At 39.6% G+C, this 12281-nt stretch overlaps 1 protein-coding gene across 1 annotated transcript in view; it reads left to right on the forward strand.

Moving 5' to 3' along the window:
• Positions 1-12281, forward strand: part of LOC113011577 (NACHT, LRR and PYD domains-containing protein 12-like) — a 382413-nt gene that overhangs the window by 160885 nt on the left and 209247 nt on the right. The window lies entirely within an intron of this gene.

Here is a 12281-nt window from a genome sequence, read left to right on the forward strand (position 1 = left end):
CTAAAACCATGTTGAAGAGATTAAACAGATAATACAATCTAACAACAACACAGCTGCTGCTGCTGCAGACAAAACACATGTATGAGTGTGTGACAGGAAAAGCACTGAACAGAAGTTTACTATTAAAAATGCAGCATGTTGTAAAAAGTTTGGTCAGTGAGACTGAAAAATGGCTGCATGAGTTACTATTGTGAACAAACCCCTATAAGAACCCTGATATTACCTGAATAAGATCACATCCTGATACGTAGTGCAGACCTTGGTAAGAGATACGGTCCAACTGGAATATAAACCTTTGGTGTGTTTAATCCAGTCAGTCTCTGAGTAACTCCACTCCTCTGCTTTCTGTTGGAAGAGAAACGAAAGTTTGTAGCACGATCCTTTTCCTCAGAGGCCTGTGTTGGATTTATATTACATCTAAGATAAAAAATAATTCACAAAGTCTGCTCTGTCCTCCTGTCCTCCCTGCAGTCTCTGTGAGCTCCGCAGAGTGATTATAAAGACCCGGAGCTCAGAGTTCCTCCAACACCGTGGTCAAGTGTGAGCCACGCCCGCCACCCGTTATCTGCCAAACTTGAGCTTCAACGCTAAGTTTTACGGTAGTGCTGCTTCTTATCCCTTTTTGATGATCACACACATAACAACACACATGGTTTTCAGGAAGTTAACAGAAATAAAGCCACAGTGTCATTTGTTTTTCACTCAAGTTGTCTTTTCTTCTTAATTTTTCTGGTAATGCTTCTTCATTCATGATTCATTCAAATGTAAAATAACTTCAAAAAATGTAAAATATTTCTGAAAATCATCTTTTATAGTTGAAATTCAGTTCTCATTTGGCTCAGCTGCTCTTTCATGCATCCATAGTTTCACCTCAAACTGCTGCTTGAGACACGAGAAATTAAAGAACAACTCTGTTCAAACGGAGAAACTTCAAAGGAACTCAATAATGTCATTTAAATGGTTTCAGGTAGGTGTATGAAGGTTCTGTATTCAATCATATATGATAGTTGACATGAAATTCATGAGATTCATCTTCTTGGACATCCACAGTGCACAATTCTGTAGAAATGAAATCTGTCATTTCTAATCAATTTCAACATCAAATATCATAACATTGCATCAAAATGCATAAAAATGATTCTTGATAGCTGACCTTAAAGTCTCTGTGCATTCTTCCTCTGGGTTACCTTCTCTATATATTTGCAGTTTAACCACCAAAAGCTGCAAGGTTTCAGAGAAATAGAAGGAACGTTGCACTCAAATTTAATAAGATTAATTTCATAAACAATAAAAAAAACTTTGACAGTTGTCATAAAATTCTTAACAAACTCCTCTTCTGTCTGTAGCTCAGGAGTTAGAGCAGGTCGTGAACTAACTGGAAGGTTGGTTGTTTGATACGAGATACTAACCCCAAGATAGAAAACTCTTCTGCACAGGAAAAGTCCTTGAATGAGTCATTTGTATGAAGCACTTTGAATGCTCAGAGTAGAAAAGCACCATATCAGAACCAGCCTCACCCACTTGTGATGGGTGGGTGGCTGTGGCTCAGGTGGTAGAGCAGATCAGCTGCTGATTGGAAGGTTGGTGGCTCGATCCTTGGCTTCCCCAGCCTGCATGCCAAATATCCTTGGGCAAGATACTAACCCCAAGTTGCCCTCTGATGATTAGTTTGCACTTGTGTTTAGAAGTGCTTGTGTGAATGAGGCCTGTTGTATAGAGCACTTTGAGAACTCCAGGAGAGTAGAAAAGCACTATATAAGAATCAGTCCATTTACTACATGTCCGCAAAGTTTCATCTCCAACCACTGCAATATTATTTGTTAGGATCGCTGTTCTCTCCGGGTACTCCGGCTTCCTCCCACCGTCCACAGACATGCAGCTTGTGGGGATATTTAGTTGGATAATCCAAATTGCCACTAGGTGTGAATGTGCGAGTGAATGTGAGTGCGAATCGTTGTCTGTCCCTGTGTGTTGGCCCTGCGACAGATTGGCGACCTGTCCAGGGTGTACCCCGCCTCTCGCCCTATGACAGCTGGGATAGGCTCCAGCGCCCCCGCGACCCTGAAAAGGATAAGCGGAAGCGAATGGATGGAGGATCGTTGTTTTTTTCCTCAGGGTTTTGTGATGCCTTTTTGTCACGGCTGGCGGAGTGAGCCGTGTGGTGTGGAGGAAAAGGAGGACCCAAAATGCAGCAGTGACTGATGATACGAGTGACATTTATTTACAAAGGTGGCAGTGGCAAAAAAACAGGCAACGAAGCATGAGTAATGACCAGTGTTGGGAAGGTTACTTTTAAAATGTATTCCATTACAGAATACAGAATACATGCCCCAAAATGTATTCTGTAACGTATTCCGTTCCGTTACTCAATGACAGTAACGTATTCTGAATACTTTGGATTACTTAATATATTATCATGCTTTTTACAACAACGTGAATGTACTATTGCTGTGTGATTTATTACTATTATTGAAGGTCCGCGACTCCGAACTGTAGTAAAGGGACCTCTGACTAATACGGCGGGGTCCCTGTCGGCTCGTAGCCGAAAAATAGCTTTACTTTGTTGTGTGGGTCAACTTTTCTTGCGAGAGACAGAGAGAGGCGTTGAAAGGCTGCTCCAACGGAACTTGTTGATTTCGGAGGAAAACACGAACACGGTGTACAGTCGAGTCTTAATAGCTTACTTACAACTGGGCTCGTCAGGCTCTCTTCTTGGCTGCAGTGGTTATTATTATATTTACATGCTTCCAGCTCCCGTTTTTCCTCGATGACAACTCGTACCTTTCCACTCCCCTTTTTCTCCCTCCTCGCGCTCACAGACCCATAACGTGTATGGCAGTCCATTCTCCCTGCAACACGGACTACACTGCCCATGATGCTACATTCTTTAGAGCTATGCTTGTAGCATTCTGCCTGTTAGCTTAGCACAACAACAACGAAAAGGCGCTCTCTCACCCAGGAAACACACAGTCGCAGAGAGAGAGAGTCGCCCTGTAACCATGGCAACCGTAACTGCCTGGAACAACAGAACGTAGCTGTCAAACAAAACCCAAACAGTCCTGACCCGCGACAAAACGAAATGGGAAAGTATTGCATTGTAATCCATTTATTTCAACAAAGTAACTGTATTCTGAATACCACCTTTTTAAACGGTAACTGTAACGGAATACAGTTACTCATATTTTGTATTTTAAATACGTAACGGCGGTACATGTATTCCGTTACTCCCCAACACTGGTAATGACAAACGGAAACCTAAACTGAGAGAAACTGGAGAGCAAACCTGAAATCTTACAAAAGGGGTGCGGGGCAGAGAGACAGCAGAGATAGACTGATGAATGAAAGACAGATGACCGCAGACGAGCCGACAACAAACACAGAACGACACCCACTAAATATACACACGCAAGGTAATCAGGTAATCACACACAGGAGGGAAGAACAGCTGAACCTAATACACATGAGGACCGGAGGAGACAAGCTGAACACAATGATAACAGACACAGACTTTCAGAACAAAACAGGAACTCTAGGACACGAGCCTTCAAAGTAAAGTAGGAAACACACAGACTGATTTACAACACAACACGGGGACATGAACAGAGCACCAAACTTCAGGTTCAACCCTAAACTAATACAAAATCGGAATAAACACAAGGCACAAAATTGAACTTCAAGGAAACACAAAATGCTGGGTCAAAATGACCCAGGACCATGACACTTTTTGTTTTTGAGAGTCTTTTGTGTTTTAGTTTGGCTCTTTGTATATAAGGATGGTTAATAGTTCGCTTTAGGATTTACTATATCCCATGTACCCTGTTTTCATATTGTAGTTTGTCTTCTTGGTTTTGTGACACTAAATATCTGCTTTTGTGATCCCTTTCTGTACTTCAGTTATGTACCTTTGTCTGTCTTGTCTCTCTGTTTGTCTGTCATTGTCTGATTTCCCCATCTGTCATGTTTCCCATTCACTTATATTTTCCTTTCTGTTTTCTACATGTCTGCGTATGTCTCTGTGTATCATTTCCTCTTTTTTATCGTCTCATGTCTTGTGAACTTAGCTTTGAGTTTTACTTCCCCATTTGGTTAATGATTTGTTCCCATCAGTGTCTCAGTCTCGTCTGCATTTATCTATCTCATGTTCCCCTGTCCAGTCTGTTCTCCTCTATGTAATTTAAGCCTTGTTCTCCATGTTTTCCTGTTTTATTGTTTTAACTGTTGCTTCCTGTGACTATTGTAGTTTTCTCCTGCATCATGTCTCTCACCCGTTGCCTCTCGTCTCATTATCCAGTGTGTATTTATTGTCCCCGTCTTCTTGTGTACTTTGTGCTTTCCTTGCTCTGTGTTCCCATGGTTTTGGGGGCGGTGGTGTGGGATTGATTAAGGAAATGGCTAAGTTAATAGGAATGACCAAAATGAGAAAAATAAATCGATCTTCAATAAGAGAAAGGATTATTCTAAGAAGGAATATTTTTGATGGATCAGAATTATATAATGAAATATGAACAAAATCTTTTGTTAATCATTGTTTATTAACTGAACCTTGTTGAATTTGAGTAGAACTGTTTTTTAATTTGGCAGAAACACGGCAGCAGTTTGAAATGAAACTATCCAGGCTGTAGAGCAGACGAGCAAAATCAAGAATCCACTGAGATTTTCATGACAATAACTAAGAAGGATTTCTTAAATGAATTGTTGATACGCTGTTATAATAATCCACTGAGCTTATTGAATTTGGGGAGAAATGTCCTTTAATGTGCAATCACACAGTGGGCTGAGATGAAACTGCACACAGTGTGGGTGTCCCAGAAGAGAAATCAGTTAAAAATTTAGTGTCAGCAAGAATTTAAAAAATATTTTTACAGATATCAAATTTGTTCTGTTATATAAAACTGTAATTTATACTAGTCAGGTGGATCATCAACGATCATCAATCAGTGCAGTCCCAGCAAAATTCAGACAGACACACAAACACACACATGCACAATTTTACTGTCTTAACACAGTATCATAAATCTAATTAGAATATGCTATAGTCCTTTAAATACCAATTTAAATATATTTCAAAAATATATTACAGCTTTTTTCAGTCTGTTGAACAAAAATCCCCAAAGAAGAAGAAGCACTACCATAAAACTTTGTGTAAAAGTGCAAGAAAGTTTATGAGGCTTACAAACGACGGCTCACATAACTGCGGTGTTACAAGTCAACCTCGTTGATATCTGTCATCATGAACAATGCTATGGTTTGTGCTGGAGCGAAGCTGCACACAGCTGATATTATCAGAAACAATACATACTGATTCGATTACCTTCACACGCAGATTCACACAAAGACGACCAGCTGCATCAGCGAAGTTTAGAAGACAGACAGTGAAACTTAAAAAAAGGAAACAGACAGATTTGTGGGAATGCTGGGGCTGGGGAACATTAGTAATTAGAAACACAAAATGTTTCTAAGCATTTGTAAATGTTTGTTGGAGGGTTTAGAGGAGCTGAATCATTTTGTGTGAAAGTTAAAGTCAAACACACTCTTAGTAGAGAGAGACTGTGTCTGCAGATCAAACAGGTCTCACTGTGATGTCCCTTTAGTCAGACTCTGTCTCTGCTACATTAATGACTGAAAGTTGTCACGTTCTTATTTAGTTAATACTCTTTAAACCAGGTATACACTTTTAGTTTAATACATTATAGATTCTCTGATGAAGAAATACGGTATATATATGTAACCCGATGAAGCGGTATCTAAAATGTTTTTATGTTTGACATACCAAGACTGTTTCACACTGCAGGAGTTGAAGATGATAAAACAAAGACTGTAAAGCTAAGCAGTTTGTTTGCTGTTTATCACTGCCTGTCCATTAGTCAAATTAATATTACTTTTATCAAAAATAATTTCCCGTCTGTATTTGGTCTTCCTCCATAGTCGCCATAGTCACATCATTGTGTTTTGTTGATGTTTTCCCTCCTTGTGATTCATTCAGTGTTCCCATGTCTGTTTCGCCCCCGGTCCATGTGTGTCGAGCCGTGTCTCTTAGTTTGTATCCTGTTTTATTTGGACAGTCTCGCGTCCTGTGTTCAGTGTGTTCAGTTTTGCTTTCTCCTGTCTCATCACATCTAATTTGTCCCTGCTGTGTCCTCATGTGTTTCCATTTCCCTTATCATCCCTCTGTGTATATATTGTGTGACTTTCCTTTTGTTCATTGTCAGGTTGTCTGTTTATTATGCGTTATGTGTCGGGGGCTGGATCTGTGACCCAGTATTTTGAGTTCACTGTGTGTGTTTTTGGAGGTCTTATATTATATTGAATATATGCTTAGTTCTTGTGTTGCCATTATTAGTTAGGACTTAGTTGGGTGTTATTCTAGCTTAGCTTTCCATCTATGTCCAAACACAGCACACAGGTGGGATGTGCAGCACGAGTGCTCTCTGCTCCTCACAGAGAGGTGATGGAGACGATTCCTGAGGTCCAAAAAACATCTGTTGGTGGTGAGAAACTCTTTCTGTATACCACAGACTAGACTAGAGACGGATGATACTTGGGTAAATTTGACTGGGATCTAATAACAATGACTTCAGTACTTCATGAGTGATGTATTATTGTTGGTCAGCGTCACGTTTTTCTGTTTTTTTCACAGATTTTCCCTCAATCACTGTAATAGCTGCAGCAGTGCTGGTGTTGGGGTTTGTCTTTTTCTGTTGCTCCACTATGCTGCTTGAAGAAAAGTTACCTTTTCTAGTATGTCGTTTTGTAATGTGTCTTATCTTATTAACATGATAGTGATTTATTGATTCTAACCCTAAATCTATCCAGTAATGTCTGCACATATTTTCAGTACTGATTTTAAAGTGTTTTAATCCTTCTGTCACTCAGGGAACCCAATAAGGATTCAAATACTTCAAAAGTCAACCAATGACATTGATGTGTAAGACTATTTAATAATTATTTATTGTTTATATTCCATTTATTCATTCATTCTTTGCACTGTGATTGAACCCATCTTTGTGTAAAGCAGGGGTGTCAAACTCCAGGCCTTGAGAGCCAGCGTCCTGAAGCTTTTAAATGTATCTCTGCTGCAACACACCTGAATAAAATTATTAGGTCATTAGCGTGACTCTACCCTACTCAAGTAAATTTAAATAAATGTAAGTACATACCACCAGGTAGCTCCACTCGTACCCAGTGTAACGGGAAGTGAGAGGGTTAGGTTTTGGCGCTTTGAATGTTCAGTTGTGTGATGCAGCGATTAACGTTTGAGTAAAATATTGGGCTCCCTCGTGTCTTCCCTACATTCCTCCACAATGTACGTTTTTGCAAAAATGTACTTCTACAAGTACTTTTATTGCACGATGTTCATTCACTCATGAGCTGCTGCAACATGAATCAAATGGCTGAACTGCCACCTTGGCGTGCAGTCAAGTTCTACAGTCTGCTAATGATCTAATAATAAGTATTAATATTCCTCACTCACCTTACTAAATGTTTGTGAACACAGCCAGAAACATTTGCATCACAAACACAGACTAGTGTTTATTAGCAGAAGCTTTTGGGTGGTTGCTCTCAAACCTGTGTACAAGTTTAAGCATTAATGGTCCCTTCACTGATTTCCAGGTATCCAATGTCAGGGCTAACAGATGGATTCAGATGCAGGCAGCGTTCTGGCAAGCAAAGGGTTGACAATTTATTAACACAGAAGGGAAACCACAGTGATGTGTATATACAGTGAATGGGGCAGGGCTTCAGGGCTCCAGGGGAAGGAATCCACACTCGCTCCCCACTCGGCCCAAACTCCGCCACTCCTCTTCTTACGCACACTCGCTTCTCCACAGCCACTCTCGCTCCAATTTCCACTTATGTTGACACACACAGGGATCACAGGTCAGGGTCCGCCACCAGTTCCGGGGAGATCTAAACACGAAGAGTCCAATTAGATCAATACGCCACACAACACTGAGAGAGTTTGTCTTAGGAGAGCTGAGAGCACGAACATGGGAGGTTCAACACTCCAGTGCCGAATACTCCGTGCCGCAGCGTTAAATAGGCAAGGGGGACGCCGCCTGATCAGCAACAGGTGTAGAAATCACCGCAGATACGTGGACCAAGGGTGAGAGCCCACAATGAGCTCCACCCAGGGAAGCAGGAGAGAAAACAAAACAAAGCTGTGGCCAACATGAGTGAGCCGGAGAGGCACAGGGACCATGACAGCCAATACCAAGTGCACAAGTTCACCCCAGATGGTTCCTCTTCTCTGTAACTTGGAGGATGTGGAGTAGGCTGTATTTTAATCAAAGACATATCAATCAATCAATCAATCAATAACCATGTCTAAAAACAACACAGGTTGACCAAAGTGCTGTACACAGTAAAAGAAAAAGTAAAAAGTAGAAACAAATACACACAATGAACAAAACAAAAAATAATCCCAAATTTCGTTTTTTTTCCTGAAGGGGTCAAACACTTTTATGCAAGAATGACAGCGAGGTGAAAAACCTTCACCCGCAAGAAAACTCGAGCTGTGACTCATAGTACGAACACACACCTCACAGTAACACACTTTAATTGTTTAATGTGAACTTTTTGCCAAGCTAGCTAATCCTGACCAACACACCAGACACAGAAGATAAAGGAACCATGTTTTACTGTTAGAGACAGAAAGGTTAAAACATTTTGGCAGAGGGCTAAAAGGGGCTAAAATGACCCAAAAAGAAATTCCATTTGACCAAAAACACTTAATTTTTAAAAAATTAAGTATATAGTTATGAATAATGAACAAATAATTAACAAACTGGGGTTTATAAATCGTGTAACACATCCTTATGGTAAGAATTTTTACCTTACATGTGTTAGAAGTCAATGTATCTTTAACAATATACTCCTTATTTTATATCTCCTGATCCTTCACAGAGCTGCATGAACCTGCTGTTGATGTCAGAGAGTCAAACTCTGCTGAAGAGTGGGTTGTTTCCTGTTCAGCCACTGGTCGACCTGCTCCCACTGTAACACTCAGTGTCTCACAACAAGACCTCAGCTTCTCACAGTACAACACTGTCAGTGTGTCCAACACCAACGCTACATTCACTGTCACCACTACAGCTGTGCTCTCAGGTTCACGTAAACACAGCACACAGGTGGGATGTGCAGCACGAGTGCTCTCTGCTCCTCACAGAGAGGTAATGGAGACGATTCCTGAGGTCCAGCAGACGTCAGGTTATCAGTGATGGTGAGAAACTGAGATGCAATAACAATGCATTGTGGTAGTATGCATTTTCTCTTTGATCAATAATTGATGTATTCATTTTGATCAGTGTCACATTTTTCCTGCTTTTTCAAGTTTCCTCCTGGATCATTGTATTAGCTGCAGTATTGGTGATGATGGTGTTTGTCAGTGTTGCTGCTCTGCAGTAGGCTACTCTTTAAAGAAAAAGACCAGATAACTTTCATTTTTCATTTCTTGTCATTTTTTTCTACACCAAAATCTATCCAATAATATCTGCATAACATTTTCTACTTGTGATTTAGTTATTAATTCTTTGCTTCATGATTCAATCGGTCTTTGTCTAGTATTACATTTTATGTTTCCCATTTAATCCCACTGGCTTTAAAGTGTTTCACCAGATTTTTACGAAGTATTTCCAGTCTTTTGTTGTCTCTGTCCCAAATGTTCTGAAATGTGTTGCATGTATTAAAAGAAGTTGGACCAAAAAATGTACTATGTACTTATAAACTTACATTTATGAAAGCTGAACAAACATTGATGTACTTGACTTTTGTAACAGTGAAAAGGCGATCTGTTTTTATTGATAAATATATATGTTTGCATTACTGTTATTTAGATTGCCATGTTAGAACGTAGCAAACAACATTGTTTGTTCCTCTATGGTTTCTTTATTTTTACAAATCTAAATGTTTTTGGTCAAAAGATTAATAATTTCATATTGAGGTCAGATGGTCAGCAGTTTTGATGTTTTTGCAGAGATTTTATTTTTTGCAAAATAGCACAAGTAAACATTAAAAGTAGTTCCTAAATCAAGGCATTTATTATTAAGGCGGCCATTATTATGGCCCTGTGTGGAAAAAGTGATTGCCCCCTAAACCTAATAACTGGTTGGGCCACCCTGAGTAGAAACATCTGCAATAAAGCGTTTGGGATAACTGGCAATGAGTCCTTTACGAGGTGCTGGAAGAATTTCTGCCCACTCATCTTTGCAAAACTGTTGTAATTCAGCCACACTGGAGGGTTTTTGAGGATGAACCACCTTTCCAAGGTCACAGCACCTCAATCAGATTCACGTATGAACTTTGGCTAAGCCATTCCAAAGTCTTTCTTTGTTTTACTTAAGCTGCTTAGAGGTGGACTTGTTGGTGTGCTTTGGATCAAGTGCACTTCAGCTTGTGGTCGTGAACAGATGGCCAGACATTCTCCTTCAGGATCCCAGAAACTGGATTCTGTTCATCTTGACGTTGCATCTCCAGACTGAGAGATCTCAATTACTTTGTTTCTTATTTGCTTCTGAATTTCCTTGGATTGTGCCATGATGTGTAGTTTTTGAGGATCTTTTGGTCTACTCTACTTTGTCAGACAGGTCCTGTTTAAGTGATTGATTCAGCACAGGTTTGGCAGTAATCGGGCCTGGCTATGACTATGGAAAAATTGTATATTTTCTATTGATAAATGCAAATATTTTATGTCTGTTATGTGCATTGCCGGGTGGAGAATATAAGGAAAAAAATTGTGTGGTTTACATTGTTTCTTCCTCTTAGAGTTCTTGATTTTTTTTTTAAATTGCAATAACTTTATGTTAATTTCAGTGCACTTTCACATTTCTTTAAATTCAAACTACAGTCCTGTGAATAACTAGAAACACTTCTAGCAGCACAAATGTGAGCTAATTGTTTTCTGCTTGACTTTATCAGTCTCTCATATTGTTGTGGAGGAATGTTGGCCCACTCTTCATTACAACGTTGCTTCAGTTCTTTGAGGTTTGTGGGCATTTATTTAAGCACAGCTCTCTGAATGTCCCAGGTTGAGGTCTGGACTTTGCTTTTCAGCTATTCTGCTGTAGATTTGCTGCTGTGTTTGGGATCATTGTTCGACTGCAAGACCTAAACTTTACCTATTAAACAGTTAACTCTGTATTTTACACTTTATGTGAATATTGTTGCAGATTTCAATTATTAATGTTTTTATAACTTTGTTCTTTCTTATATTTAATATTATACAATATTTATACTTCATGTCTCTGTCTTCTTTTGAACACTCCAGCACAGCATCACTATAACTTTGTCCTCACTGACAATAAAGCTGTTTTATATATTTCATTGCAAATGTTTCAAGTAATTTGTAGCTGTATCTTAAGATATTTTGTTAATAATATAGTATTTTATATTGTTTTTTCCCCATATTTGAGAAATATTTAACATGTAAAAGTCTGTTTATGTACAATTTGGTGATATTAGCCCTGATTATTGGAGGAACTTGTACATGAAGCAGATTTCTGAGACTTCAGATTTGAAGGTTGTTGTCATATAATCTAAATGATGGCAGATTAACGTTCCCTACCTCTGTCCTACAACCACAGGACTCCTTTGCATTCGACTGATAGAAATTTCAAGCTCAGTGTTAATGAAGATTTCAAAGGCCTTAGTGCAGGGGTAGGGAACGTCTAAAACCTGCAGGGACACCGGCCCTCGAGGCCTGGAGTTCCCTACCGCTGCCTTAGTGTGAAAGGAATGAAGCTGTAGCGCCTCCCAGTGGTTGAAAAGAGGTACACAAGAGGTTTTTGCAACCTGCTGTTTAATGAAGGTAATCAGCTGGGACAAAGGTACATTATGAGAATAATATCTCTGACAAACCTCTCCCTCAATTAAAAGATGCATTTTGATTTACATGAATGCATTTCATCTTCTCTGCAAAGGCTACACAACCTTCTTTGCCATTTGAGTGTGTCCAGTCCAGCTGAAACCAGCTCATTACTGATGGCATGAAAACGATCTGTGAGGTAACATTTTTACTGTCATTCATTCCTGTTGAAAACTTGTCACGTGTTTGCTTAGGTTCTTCTCAATAATCCTCCCGTATCCTGTGTAAAAACTACCCGAGCTTAAAGTATACAGACTACCGGGAGGGGCGAGACGGGAATTTTCATTGCATATATATATATATTAAAATACAGATAGCAGCAGCCACGAAAACATAGGCAAGAGAGAGCATAGCAGTGTCGTAGATGTAGCCAAATAAGACAGATAAATTAAGATGGAAAATCCCCAAAACAAAACCCAAT

The sequence above is a fragment of the Astatotilapia calliptera genome, chromosome 19 (assembly GCF_900246225.1).
Source record: "Astatotilapia calliptera chromosome 19, fAstCal1.2, whole genome shotgun sequence".
Taxonomy (NCBI): Eukaryota; Metazoa; Chordata; class Actinopteri; order Cichliformes; family Cichlidae; genus Astatotilapia; species Astatotilapia calliptera.